This window comes from Callithrix jacchus, chromosome 7 (genome assembly GCF_049354715.1).
Source record: "Callithrix jacchus isolate 240 chromosome 7, calJac240_pri, whole genome shotgun sequence".
Classification (NCBI taxonomy): Eukaryota; Metazoa; Chordata; class Mammalia; order Primates; family Cebidae; genus Callithrix; species Callithrix jacchus.
The window spans coordinates 50782624-50795273 of NC_133508.1; the positions used below are offsets into that span (position 1 = coordinate 50782624).

The window sequence follows — 12650 nt, forward strand, 5'->3', positions numbered from 1 at the left end:
CACGCCTGTAATCCCAGCACTTTGGGAGGCCAAGGCGGGTAGATCACCTGAGGCCAGGAGTTTGAGACCAGCCTGGCCAACATGACAAAACCCTGTCTCTACTAAAAATACAAAAAAACTAGCGGGAAGTGGTGGCAGACACCTGTAATCCCAGCTACTCAGGAGGCTGAGGCAGGAGAATTGCTTGAACCCAGGAGATGGAGGCTGCAGTGAGCTGAGATCGTGCCATTTCATTCCAGCCTGGGCAACAAGAGCAAAACTCCATCTCAAAAAAAAAGAAAGAGAAAAAAGAAGAAGAAAGTAACTGTCTCCAGACATTGCCACCTGTCTCTTGGGTGGGGAAGACACAGCCACCTCAGCTGAGTATCACTGCTTTAGACTGCAATGCTATTCTGTATGAGTATGTAGCTAATCTGTAGACTTTCACATTTTTTTGTAAAGACAGGGTCTTGCTATGTTGCCCAGTGATACGGTTCAGCTGTGTCCTTACCCAAATCTCACCTTGAATTGTAGTAATCCCCAACTGCTAAGGTAGGGCCAGGTGGAGGTAATCGAATCATGGGGTTGTTGGTTTCCCCCCTACTGCTCTCCTGGTAGTGAATATGTCTCACTACCATGATGGTTTTATAAATGGGAGTTCCCCTCTGCATGCTCTCTTGCCTGCCACGGTGTAAGACGTGAGTTTGCTCCTCATTCACCTTCTACCATGACTGTGTGGCTTCCCCAACCATGTGCAATTGTGAGTCCATTAAACCTCTTTCCTTTATAAATGACCCAGTCTCAGGTATGTCTTTATTAGCAGCATGAGAACAGACTAATATACCCAGGTTGGTCTCGAACTGCTGTCCTTAAGCAGTCCTCCCAACTCAGCTTTCCAAAGCTCTTGAGATTAAGGGCATGAGCCACCATGCCCAACCATTAGGTGGCTATTATGGACTAAATGTTTAGATCCCCAAAATGCATATGAGGAAGCCCTAGTACCAGTGTGACGGTATTTGGAAGGGAGGCCTCTGGGAGGCAGTTAAGGTTAGATGAGATTAGGTAATTAGGGTATGGCCCTCCTGATGGGATTAGTGTTCTTTTTTTTTTTCTCCAGTGGTGCAATATCGACTCAAGACAACCTCCACTTCCTGGGTTCAAGCGATTCTCCTGCCTCAGCCTCCTGAGTAGCTGGGATTACAGGTGTGCACCACAATGCCCAGCTAATTGTTTTTGTATTTTTAGTAGAGATGGGTTTCACCACGTTGGCCATGCTCGTCTCAAACTCTTGACCTCAAGTGATCCACCCACTTTGGCCTCCCAAAGTGCTCTGACTATAGGTGTGAGCCACGATGTCCAGCCACGGATTAGAGATCTTATAAGAAGAGACACTGGAGAGCTCCCCCCAATCTGTCTCTGTCTCTCACTTTCTCTCTCTCTCTCTGTCTCTCTGTCTCTCTGTCCGCCACGTGAGGACCCAGCAGGAAGACACCTGTCTGCAAGCCAGGAAGAGGGCCCTCTCCACAACCCAGCCCTGCTGGCATCTATCTTGGACTTCCAGCCTCCATAACTGTGAGGAAATGCCTGCCTGCTGGTTAAGCCACCCATCTACGGTGTTTTGTTATGGAAGCCTGAGAGGATTAAGATAGTAAACTTCTAAGACAGGCCTATTTTTAATCAATAAATAGACATTTAGTTATTAAATGGCTTCCTTTAATTCATGCATTAAGCAAAACAGGCGAGGCTTTTTGCTAGGTGCCCTGCAGGATACAAAAGGAAGGGAGGGAGGGTGGGAGGGAGGAAGAGAGGGAGGGAGGGAGGGAGGGAGGGGGAGAGAGAGAGAGAGAGAGAGAGAGAGAGAGGTGGCCCTGGCCTCATGGAGCTTAGGCCTTATAGGAGAGGCATCGGGACACAGGCATAAATGGGGATACTTAAAGTAGAAAGTGCAAAGCCCCACAAGAGAGGTCAAGGGCAAGCCCACAGTGGGGCTCTGGGGGCTGGATCAGCGGGGCAGTGGAAGGATGGGCTGGCCCGAGGCACGTGGAGGTGAGGCTGGGATCCCTGCAATGTTCCTACTTGACTTTGAAAGGTTATTCTCCTGACCCATCCCGTCAGCTGTCCAAGTTAAGAATAGCGAAGGAAAGCCAACACTTCACAGCACCTGGTGTGTGCCTGGCACGCCAGGAGCTTCACAAACATCCAAGCCTTGTTTATTCCTCAGGCCAACCCGACCGGAAAGCCACTATAATTATCCCCATCTTACAGCTGACCAATCTGAGGCACAGAGAGGGCAAGTGACTTGCTCGGGGCCACGAAGCAGGGAGATGCCAGAGCGGAGGTGACCCCAGTTGGTCTGGCTCCGGAGCTTGGCTACTGTATCACGCCTCCCACCCTCCCAGGCAGGGAGACCCAGGGCTGCACCAGCCTGGCCCAGCACCTCCAAACAGGCCCCCTTTAGGCACCATGTCTTTTTAAAAAATTTTTTATTAATTATTTAATTTTGAAACAGAGTCTACTCAGCTGCCCAGGCTGGAGTGCAGTGGCATGATCTTGGCTCACTGGGGCGCTCCACTACTTGGTGCCTGTGTGACCCTGGGCCAGGCCCAGCCACCCTGAGCGCCACCTCGAGATGACGCTGTGAGCACGAAACCAGGGAATATCTGAAAAGCTCTCACCACAGTACCTGGCCACATGTGTGCTCAGGAACCCTGTAGCTGGCGTTATTTAGATTTTTGAAGTTTCAGACTAAGCCTGCGTCTGACTTCAGATATATGTGAGAGAGAGAGAGAGAGAGAGAGAGAGAGAGAGAGAGAGAGAGAGAGAGAGAGAGAAAGAGAATATGTGTGTGTAGAGAGAGAAATTTATTATTAAGTACCTCTAGTCATTCTCATGCTCAGCACCCCTCTGTGGCTCCCCATCTCTCTTAAAATGAAATCCACAAATCATATCACCCCAGCTAAGCCCCTCCACCCCACTTTGCTTGCAATTCCTCAAACATCCCAGTGCAGGCCACCCTCAGGGCCTCTGCACCAGCCTGGTCTGCCTGGCTCACTCCTTTCTTCTGGTGACTCTAGGCAGTCACCTTCTGAGAGAGGCCTCCCTGCCTTCATCCAAAGCAGCCGCTCTTCCCCACCCCGACGTCATCCTCCATCTCCCCTTCCCCCTTTAGTTTTCTCTGCGCAGGTGTTTATTTTCTGCTTCCCTGCTCCCCCCCACCCCCATGTCAGCTATGTGAGGTCCAGACATCACCCTTCCCTGTTGCTGTATTCCTAGTACTTGAACTTGCCAATGATATTTTTGAATCAATGTATGAATAAAGACAGGATCAGAGAATGTGGCTTAGACGTGTGGCCACAAAGGGGTTCTGAAATCAGCTCCCTTAACAGACAGATGGATCCCCAGTGGCTGATGGTGCTGGACCGGCACAGGCCCCTGCCTTCCAGGACAAAAGCTCTTTCCCCCAAAGTCACCAGAAGGTAATCTGCACCCCTCTGGAGGAGAGAGAAGCTGTGTACATTTCCATGCTTTTCCTTCTCGGGAGGTGGAAATTCTCCTTGATCTTTGGAAACAGGCAGTGGCGATGCATCGGCCAACCTCTCCTGCAGCCTCCCCACAGGCAGGTTCTCTTCCGGGCACTCTACATTACACACACTCCTTTAATCCACGAAACAAACTCAGCGGCTGGTGCTAGGATGATCCCGGTTCGCAGATAAGCAAACTGAACATTATGTTACCTGCTTGAGGTTATCCAGCCAAGAATAGAAGGGCCAGGATCTGGAATCAGGTGGTCTCACCCTAGTGCCCGTGCAGTAGCCAACACCCTTCCCTGTTGCCTTCAGAAGGCGTGCACAAGTTATTGCCAGGATTCGAAGACCCAGAGGGGTGGATAATAATGCCAAACTGCACAATGTCTTGTAAACCTGGTTTGGGGCCCAGGCTGAAATACCCTAGCTTGGCTGTGATGAATACATTTTGAACAATCCTGCTAACTCCATTTTGCCCACCCTGAGCTATGAAGGGCATTCTATTCCGAGAGCTTGCGGTCTGAGACACCTGGCATCTTTGTGACCAGTTTTCTGAGAAACAGGGCCCACTGGCCCATGCAACTGTGCAACTGCTTACTCCACATCCTGAGTAAAAAACAACTTTAAATAGAACTTTTTGTTAGGCACCCCCCTTCCCCTAACCTGTTCCTTCTGCTTCTGTAATAATCTGCTTGCAGCCCCCTGACCCTAAACTGGTATAAAAATGTTGACCGACCTTTGTTCTGGGCTGAGAGGTTTGAGCTCTAGCTGACTCTCGGACACCGGCCATTAAAGATGGACTCTCAACAAACTCAGAGCGTGGCGCTTCTGTTTAAAGTCGCTCAGGTATAAGAAGGCCGCCTCCATTGGTGGCCTGAGCCTGGAGTACTCAGGGCAAAGAGTGATAAAAGGCCATTCTAGAGAGGCTGCGGGTTGTGTTTGCTTTTTAGGGCTGCTGTTACAAATTACCACAAACTGAGGGGCTTTTTTTTTTTTGAGACAGAGTCTCACTCTGTCGCTCAGGCTGGAGTGCAGTGGCTCAATCTCAGCCCACTGAAACCTCCGCCTCCCGGGTTCAAGCGATTCTCCTGCCTCAGCCTCCCAAGTAGCTGGGATTACAGGCGTGCACCACCATGCCCAGCTAATTTTTTATATTTTTAGTAGAGACAGGGTTTCACCACATTGGCCAGGCTGGTCTTGAACTCCTGATCTTATGATCCACCCACCTCAGCCTCCCAAAGTGCTGAAATTACAGCTACCATGCCCGGCCCTGAGGGGCTTAATACACATTTATTCACTCATAGTTACGGAGGCCAGAAATCTGAAATCAAGGTATCAGCCAGGCTGGGCTCCCTTTGAAGGTTCTGGGGAGAATCCTTCCTGGCCTCTTCCAGCTTCTGGTGGTTCTTTTTTTTTTTTTTTGAGTTGGAGTCTTGCTCTGTCACCCAGGTGAGAGTATAGTGGTGTGATCTTGGCTCACTGCAACCTCCACCTCCTGGGTTCAAGAGATTTTCCTGCCTCGGCCTCCCAAGTAACTGGGATTACAGGCATGTGCCACTACGCCTGGCTACTTCTTATATTTTTAATAGGGACGGGGTTTCAGCATGTTGGCCAGGCTGGTCTTGAACTCTTCTGGTGGTTGTTGACATTCCTTGGCTTGTGGCTGCCTCACTACAGCCTCTCCCTCTGTCTCCACACAGCCTCCGCTCTGTGTCTTGTTAGTCTCCCTCTGCCTTTCCCTTACAGGTACGTCTGTCAGAATTTAGGGCAGTCCTACCCTCAGTCCAGGATGACCTCTTCTCCAGGTCCTTCACTTACATTTGCAAAGACTCTTTTTCTAAAAGGTCCCATTCTTGGGCTCCAAGGCTTAGGACCTGCACACGCCTTTTCAGGGGACGCATTTCCACCCACTATCAGCATCCTGTATTTCATAGTCATTTGTTGCCCTCTGGCTTCTCCTCCTTCATCTCTCCTGAGGCTACTCCCAGCTTCTTTTGGGGCAATCATCTCTCACCCATTAAGTAAGTCTTGGTACAACTTTTTGTTTTTCTTTTTTGAGACAGGGTCTCACTCTATCTCCCAGGCTGGAATGCAGTGGCATGGTCTTGCTCATTGCAACCTCCACCTTCTGGGTTCAACCCATCCTTCCACCTCAGCCTCTCAAGTAACTGGGGCTACAGGTGCGTGCCACCAAGCCCAGCTAATTTTTGTATTTGTATTTTTATTTATTTATTTATGAGATGGAGTCTCACTGTGTTGCCCAGGCTGGAGTATAATGGTGTGATCTCAGCTCACCAAAACCTCTGCCTCCTGGGTTCAAGCAATTCTCCTGCCTCAGCCTCCTGAGTAGCTGGGATTACAGGCGCCCACCACTGCACCCAGCTAATTTTTTGTATTTTTAGTAGAGATGGGGTTTCACCATGTTGGTCAGGCTGGTCTCAAACTCCTGACCTGTGATTCGCCCGTCTCAGCCTTTCAAAGTGCTGGGATTATAGGCGTGAGCCACCACACCCAGTCATTTTTGTATTTTTAGTAGAGGCAAGATTTTGCCATGTTGCCCAGGCTGGTCTCAAACTCCCGAACTGAAGTGATCCATCTGCTTCAACCTCCTAAAGTCCTGGGATTACAGGCATGAGCTACTGCACCTCGCCCAACTTTCTTAAAATGTGTCACTCTCTCCTGGCATAGGGGTCGGTACCCAACCCACACTGAGAGTTTGTCTGTGCCAGGACACTCAGTCCAGGGTGGACTGACCAAATAGACTGAAACCCATTCAGTCCAGCCAGCAGCCCCACGCTGGAGAAACTGCCCATTGGTTCTGCATTCTGCACCTGCAGAGCTGCCCCCATTCTTTTCTGAGCCTGCTTCTCCAGGCTTCTCTTCAATTCCGTGAACTACCTGGCATCCCTGCCACGAATTCCTTCCCTGCTTACATTAGTCAGATTGGCTTCTGTTGTTTACGTTCAAGACGCCCAACCGATGAATTATAGGACAACAGAATTTCAGAACGAGTTGGGCTTCTGTCCTGTCAGCCTTTGTCCCACAGCCACAGATCATTTAACTGGGTCCTGTTGTTCTATAAAACCACATGCTTGGTGGCATGAGGGTTTCAGGAGGGAGTGGGAGTGTTGCAGCTCACCTCCCCACAATGGGTAGGCTCAGCTGGTGGGAAGGTGGCTTTGTACCTTTTGTCTTGTGATGGGTCTACCTTCAACCCACTGAAACCAAAGGGGGCTCCATCTCATTCTGGCCTAGGCAGAACAGGGTCCACAGCACTCTTCCCTTATAGCCACGGCTTCCTTCTCTTCTGGGGCACACTCAGAAGAGATAGGCATCTCCCTTGCACAGGGTGGCTCGGTGGCCTGACTGTCACCACCTGTCCAGGCCCCTGCCCCTTGACTGATGACTTCTCCCCAGCAGCTGACACCTGAGCTGGAGAGGGTGAAGAGTTGCCATTCTCCAGAAATAGACGGTGACACAGCGGATGGTAGATTGAGATTAATCTCTTGCACCGGACCGGCCCCTTGCCAACAAACAGGCCTGCAGCCAGAGGCTCTCTAGGGCCTTTCCCCTGACCTGGCCACCTGGGAGCTGCGTAACTGGAATTAACAGCAGGCTCCGGTAAGCGCTTTTTGTCACATAAAATATAGTTCTGTTTTCCTAACTGCACTTATTAGGCAAAGTTCACATATACACTCAGACAATAAAAATAATAAAAAAGAAGGGGTAATTAAAAAAAAAAACCCACAGTTAACACTTGGCTTATACCTTTCTAGATTGTTGTGTGTGTGTGTGTGTGTGTGTGTGTGTGTGTAAATCTACCAAGCAGAAACGTTCTCCACCACTCTGTCGGATAACTATACTGGGAACATCTTTCTATTCAACAAATGTATCACTTTTAATGGCTGCAGGGTATTTTATTCTGTGGATGAGCCATGATTCACTTACCCAGCCTCAGGATGTTTCCCATTTTCTCTCCTAGAAGCAATGCTGCTAAGACCGCCTTGCACACACTCTGCGTTATTTCCCTAAGATACATTCCCACAAGCTGAAGGTTGTGGCTGAGTCCTTGAACTTGTGCCAACCCTGGATTTTGTCACTCTTTCACCTTTATCAATCTGATAAGCCATGAATGAGTATACTGTTGATTTAGTTTGCATTTATCTGATCAGCAGGAGAGCTGAACGTTGTATTATGTGCTCGCTGGAAACCTGGATGTGTCCTTCTGTGAATTGCCTCCCCAGGAGCTGTGACATGAGCTTTGCAAGTCTTCCCAAGGTGAGAGGCCGTAGTGAGAAGGGGGGATTGGGGAGAAGGATGGTGGATCCAGCCCATCTAACCCCACCTATTTCCACAACCTTTAACTTATTGAAGTAACAAGTTTACTTATTGAGTAAGTAAATCATGGCTCATCTACACAATAAAATTCCCTGCAGCCATTACTGCAGTTACAACTTCTGGGGAAGGCAAGCTTTTCCTCCCATGCCTAGAGGAAGGACCAACGTAGAAGGTTCTCCAGGGACGACTGGGTATCAGTCCCTCTGCTACTGGCAAGAGCCTGCTACTCCCTATCAGTCTTCCGCCATCCCCTCCCTGGCTAAGAGAGCCCAGCCTATGCCGGTAAAACACCTGTCCTTGCCTTCTAGGAACTCCCAAAGGCCCAGGAAATAAAAGCAGCTTTTTGGCCTTTCACACCCACAGCCAGGCTTGGTTTCACAGCATCGTAGAGGATCTGAAGCCACCTTTGACATCTCTCACTTCCCCTCCCTCCCCAACCCTCTCTCTTATTTTACAGATGAGAGGCCCAGAGAAGTTAGGCAATTTGTCTAAGGTCACTTGGGGTCTGGACTGGAACCCAGGTCTTCTCCTGACTCCTGTCCCCAGCCTTTTTTTTTTTTTTTTCTTTTTTTTTGACTGAGTCTTGCTCTGTCGCCAGGCTGGAGTGCAGTGGCATGATCTCAGCTCACTGCAACCTCCACCTCCTGGATTCAAGCAATTCTCCTGCCTCAGCCTCCCAAGTATCTGGGATTACAGGCACATGCCACCATGCCAGCTAATTTTTTGTATTTTTTAGTAGAGACGGGGTTTCACCGAGTTAGCTAGGATGGTCTCGATCTCCTGACCTTGTGATCTGCCTGCCTCGGCCTTCCAAAGTGCTGGGATTACAGGCGTGAGGCACCAGGCCGGACACTGACTCCCTGCTTAGTGCTCCTCCCAGGCACCAGGTTCTTAATTCACCCTGAGTGTCTAGGGAAGCTGCACGTGGCTATGGTCACTGCTCCAGCTACTTCATGCTGCAAAGAGAAACGTTATTAGTAGGGAGGCAGCTGAGAGGGCACTGCAGGGCTTGCTCTTCTCCTGGGGACAGGGGTGCCAGGAACACCAGCTCTAATTTCTGATAGTGCTGAGCTGTGTTCTCCATACCACTTTCATTAAATCGACAGCTGCAAAGGGGAAAATTCCCAATTAAACTCCCGTCTCCACTGCACAGACACTTCGTCTGATTAAGTAATAAGCTGATTTTGCTAAGAGGAAGCTGCAGCCGCAGCAATGGGTCAAGGGCTCATCTGGCTTGTCCTGGCTCCACAGAGTGTGTCCTGTAGAAGGGGCAGTGCAGTAACGAGGACTGTGCACCAGGGGTGTGACCTGTGTCCAAATCCCACACACTAGCCTGACTTCCACCCCTCACCTTAAAACAATGACATCAGTCGCACACATAAGCAGAGAAAACTGGCCCTTCATGTCATTTTTGTAATCCGTCCTTCCTCTGGTAAGAAAGGAACAGAGAATGATCATAGAATTTTTTTTTCTTTTCTGGAGACAGAGTGTTGCTCTCTTGCCCAGGCTGCAGTGCAGTAGGGCTACCTCGGCTCACTGTAACTTCCGCCTCTTGGGTTCAAGCAATTCTCCCGCCTCAGCCTCCTGAGTAGCTGGAATTACAGGCACCTGCCATCATGGCTGGCTAATTTTTGTATTTTTTTTCTTTCTTTTTTTTCTCATAAAGACGGGGTTTCACCATGTTGGTCAGGCTGGTCTTGAACTCCCAACCTCAGGTGATCCACCCGCCTTGGCCTCCAAAGTACTGGGATTACAGGTGTGAGCCACCATGCTGGCCTCATAGAAAATTATACTCTTGGGAAGGAAGCATCAGTCACATTCACACTGTTGTGCAACCATCGCCACCATCCACCTCCAGAACTCCTTCCACGTCCCCAGACTGAAACTCTGTCCTCATTAAATACTAACTCCCCATTCCCCTTCCTTACAGGCCCAGGCAAACATTATTCAATTTTCTTTTTTTTTTTTTTTTTGAGTTGAGACAGTTTCACTCTTGTTGCCCAGGCTGAAGTGCAATGGTGCAATCTCAGCTCACTGCAACCTCTACCTCTTGGGTTCAAGCCATTCTCCTACCTCGGCCTCCCAAGTATGAGGTAGGGGAACTACACTTGGCATGAACTAGGCATGAACCACCATGCTTGGCTAATTTTTTGTATTTTTAGTAGAGACGGGGTTTCTCCATCTTGGTCAGGCTAGTCTCGAACTCCTGACCTCAGGTGATCCACCTGCCTTGGTCTCCCAAAGTGCTGGGATTACAGGTATGAGCCACCGCTCCTAGCCTCTACTTTCTCTTCTATGAGTTTGACTACTCTAGGTACTGCATACAAGTGAAATCATACAATATTTGTCCTTTGTGACTAATTTCACTTGCTATAATATCCTCCACTTCCCTCATGTTGTGAGAGAAGTAAGAATTCCCTTACTTTTTAAGGCTGCATAATAATCCATGTCATGGATACACAACACGTTGTTGTTACTTTTTTTTGGAGGAAAAATAGAATGTAAAAAAATAGAGAAAATTTGGCCAATGCATTTTCCACTCTTGCATTGGTCCCCTGGACCCATGCTGTAAAAAAAAAAAAAAGAGAGAGAAAATTTTCATTCTTAAAAAAAAAAAAAAAAAAAGAGGACTTTCAGCGGGGTGCCATGGCTCATGATTGTAATCTTAGCACTTTGGGACGCTAACGCAGGTAGATCACCTGAGGTCAGGAGTTTGAGACCAGCATGGCCAACATGGTGAAACCCAACCTCTACTAAAAATACAAAAATTAGCTGGGCACGGTGGCTCACCCCTGTAATCCCAGCACTTTGGGAGACCGAGGCCGGTGGATCACAAGGTCAGGAGATTGAGACCATCCTAGCGAACATGGTGAAACCCCGTCTCTACTAAAAATACAAAAATTAGCTGGGCATGGTGGCGTGTGCCTGTAATCCCAGCTACTCAGGAGGCTGAGGCAGGAGAATTGCTTGAACCCAGGAGGTGAAGGTTGCAGTGAGCTGAGATTGCGCCATTGCACTCCAGTCTGGCGCCAGGCGACGGAGCGAGACTGTCTCAAAAAAAAAAAAAAAAAAAAAAAAATTAGCTGGGTGTAGTGGCGGGCGCCTGTAATCCCAGCTGCTCAGGAAGCTGAGGCACGGGAATCATTTGAACCTGGGAGGCAGAGGTTGCAGTGAGCCAAGATCGTGCCACTGCACTCCAGCCTGGGTGACAGAATAAGACCCCATCTCAAAGCAAAAAAAAAAAAAAAAAAAGACTTTTAAAAAACATCCATGACTCAGCCCTGAAACTCTACGAATCCTTCTCTTACTCACCCAGGACCTCTTTGACTGGCACCTCTGTAGACCTAGGAGATTTCAAAATGCAGCAAGCCAACATAAGGTAGCATTCACATAAGGTGGCATTTATAAAATGTTATGAAAGATGTGAAGCGTCTCTGCTCTGCCACTCCCGTCTCTCCTCTGACCCAGTCCTAACCTCTGACCACATGAGGCCTGCCTCTCTTGGGAGTTCCCTGGGGGCCATGCGCTCCCTGGTATGGGGATTCCCCCTCTATCTCTGTGCTGTGTGTGACAGTTATTCCAGGGATATCTTCCTGTAAATGCAGGCATCTCAGCCTCAGCTCACAAAGTATCCTCTTTGCTTCAAACAGCTTCAACACAATTTACCAATAAAAGTAATTCTGATTTTCCTGGCAAGTCAGAAATCAAGTTGCTTTTTTTTTTTTTTGTATTTGTAATTTTTCTTTTCTTTTTTTCTTTTTTTTTTTTGAGACAGTCTTGCTCTGTCTCCCAGGCTAGAGTGTAGTGGTGATCTTGGCTCACTGCAACCTCTGCCTCCCAGGTTCAAGCGATTCTCCTGCCTCAGCCTCTCAAGTAGCTGGGACTACAGGTATGCGCCACCACGCCCGGCTAATTTTTTGTATTTTTAGTACAGACGGCGTTTCACCATGTTAGCCAGGATGGTCTCGATCTCCTGACCTCATGATCTGCCCACCTTGGCCTCCCAAAGCGCCTGGCTGTATTTATAACTTTTCTAGCAGCAGGGGCCAGGGTAGAGCCAGGTTCCCAGCAGCTGGTATTTGCACGCAGTGGTTTTTCAGCAGGGCTCAGTACTGCAGGAACTGCTGTCACCAGGGCCAGTAGTGGTTCGGGGAAGTGACCTCAGGGTGAGGGCCTTTGGGGTGGGCAAGGAGAGGATTCATGAGAAATGAGCCTACACAGGTGGAGGAGACCTCGCCATTACATAACCCTCTACTGTCACAGGTGGGGACACAGAAGTGAGGTTACTGCCCTGGAGGAGATCAAGACTGACCCCCTAAGTCATCCACATGCTAATCCTCAGAATCTGTGAATATGCTGCCTTGTAAGGCAGAAGGGGCTTTGCCGATGTGATTAGATTAAGATTCTTGAGATGGGGAGATTATCCTGGATTTGCAGACAGGCCTGATATAATCACAAGGGTCCTTCTAAAGGGAGGCAGTCAGGTCAGAGTGGGAGAAAGAGACAAGGCGATGCAATCAGAGGTGGTGCCCGAGAGCCAGGGAGTGCAGGCCGCCTCGGAGCTGGACAAAAGGACAGGCAACGTGATTTTAGCCCATGGAATGCATTTTGGGCATCTGACCTCCAGAACTGGAAGATAACAGATTTGTGTCATTTTAAGCTCCTACATTATGGCAGTTTATTCCAGCAATAAGAAGGAACTCACACATACCCCTAGGCCACACGGAGTCAGTGGCAGAGCCAAGCCCGGGAGCCAGGTGTCCACACTCTCAGTTCCGCCCACCCTCAGCAGTTCCTCATCGAGACACA

The 12650-nt window shown here is 49.1% G+C and overlaps 1 protein-coding gene across 1 annotated transcript in view; it reads right to left on the reverse strand.

Annotated features, from left to right (window-relative positions):
- LRRC38 (leucine rich repeat containing 38) overlaps positions 1 to 12650 on the reverse strand; it is a 40641-nt gene that overhangs the window by 7305 nt on the left and 20686 nt on the right. The window lies entirely within an intron of this gene.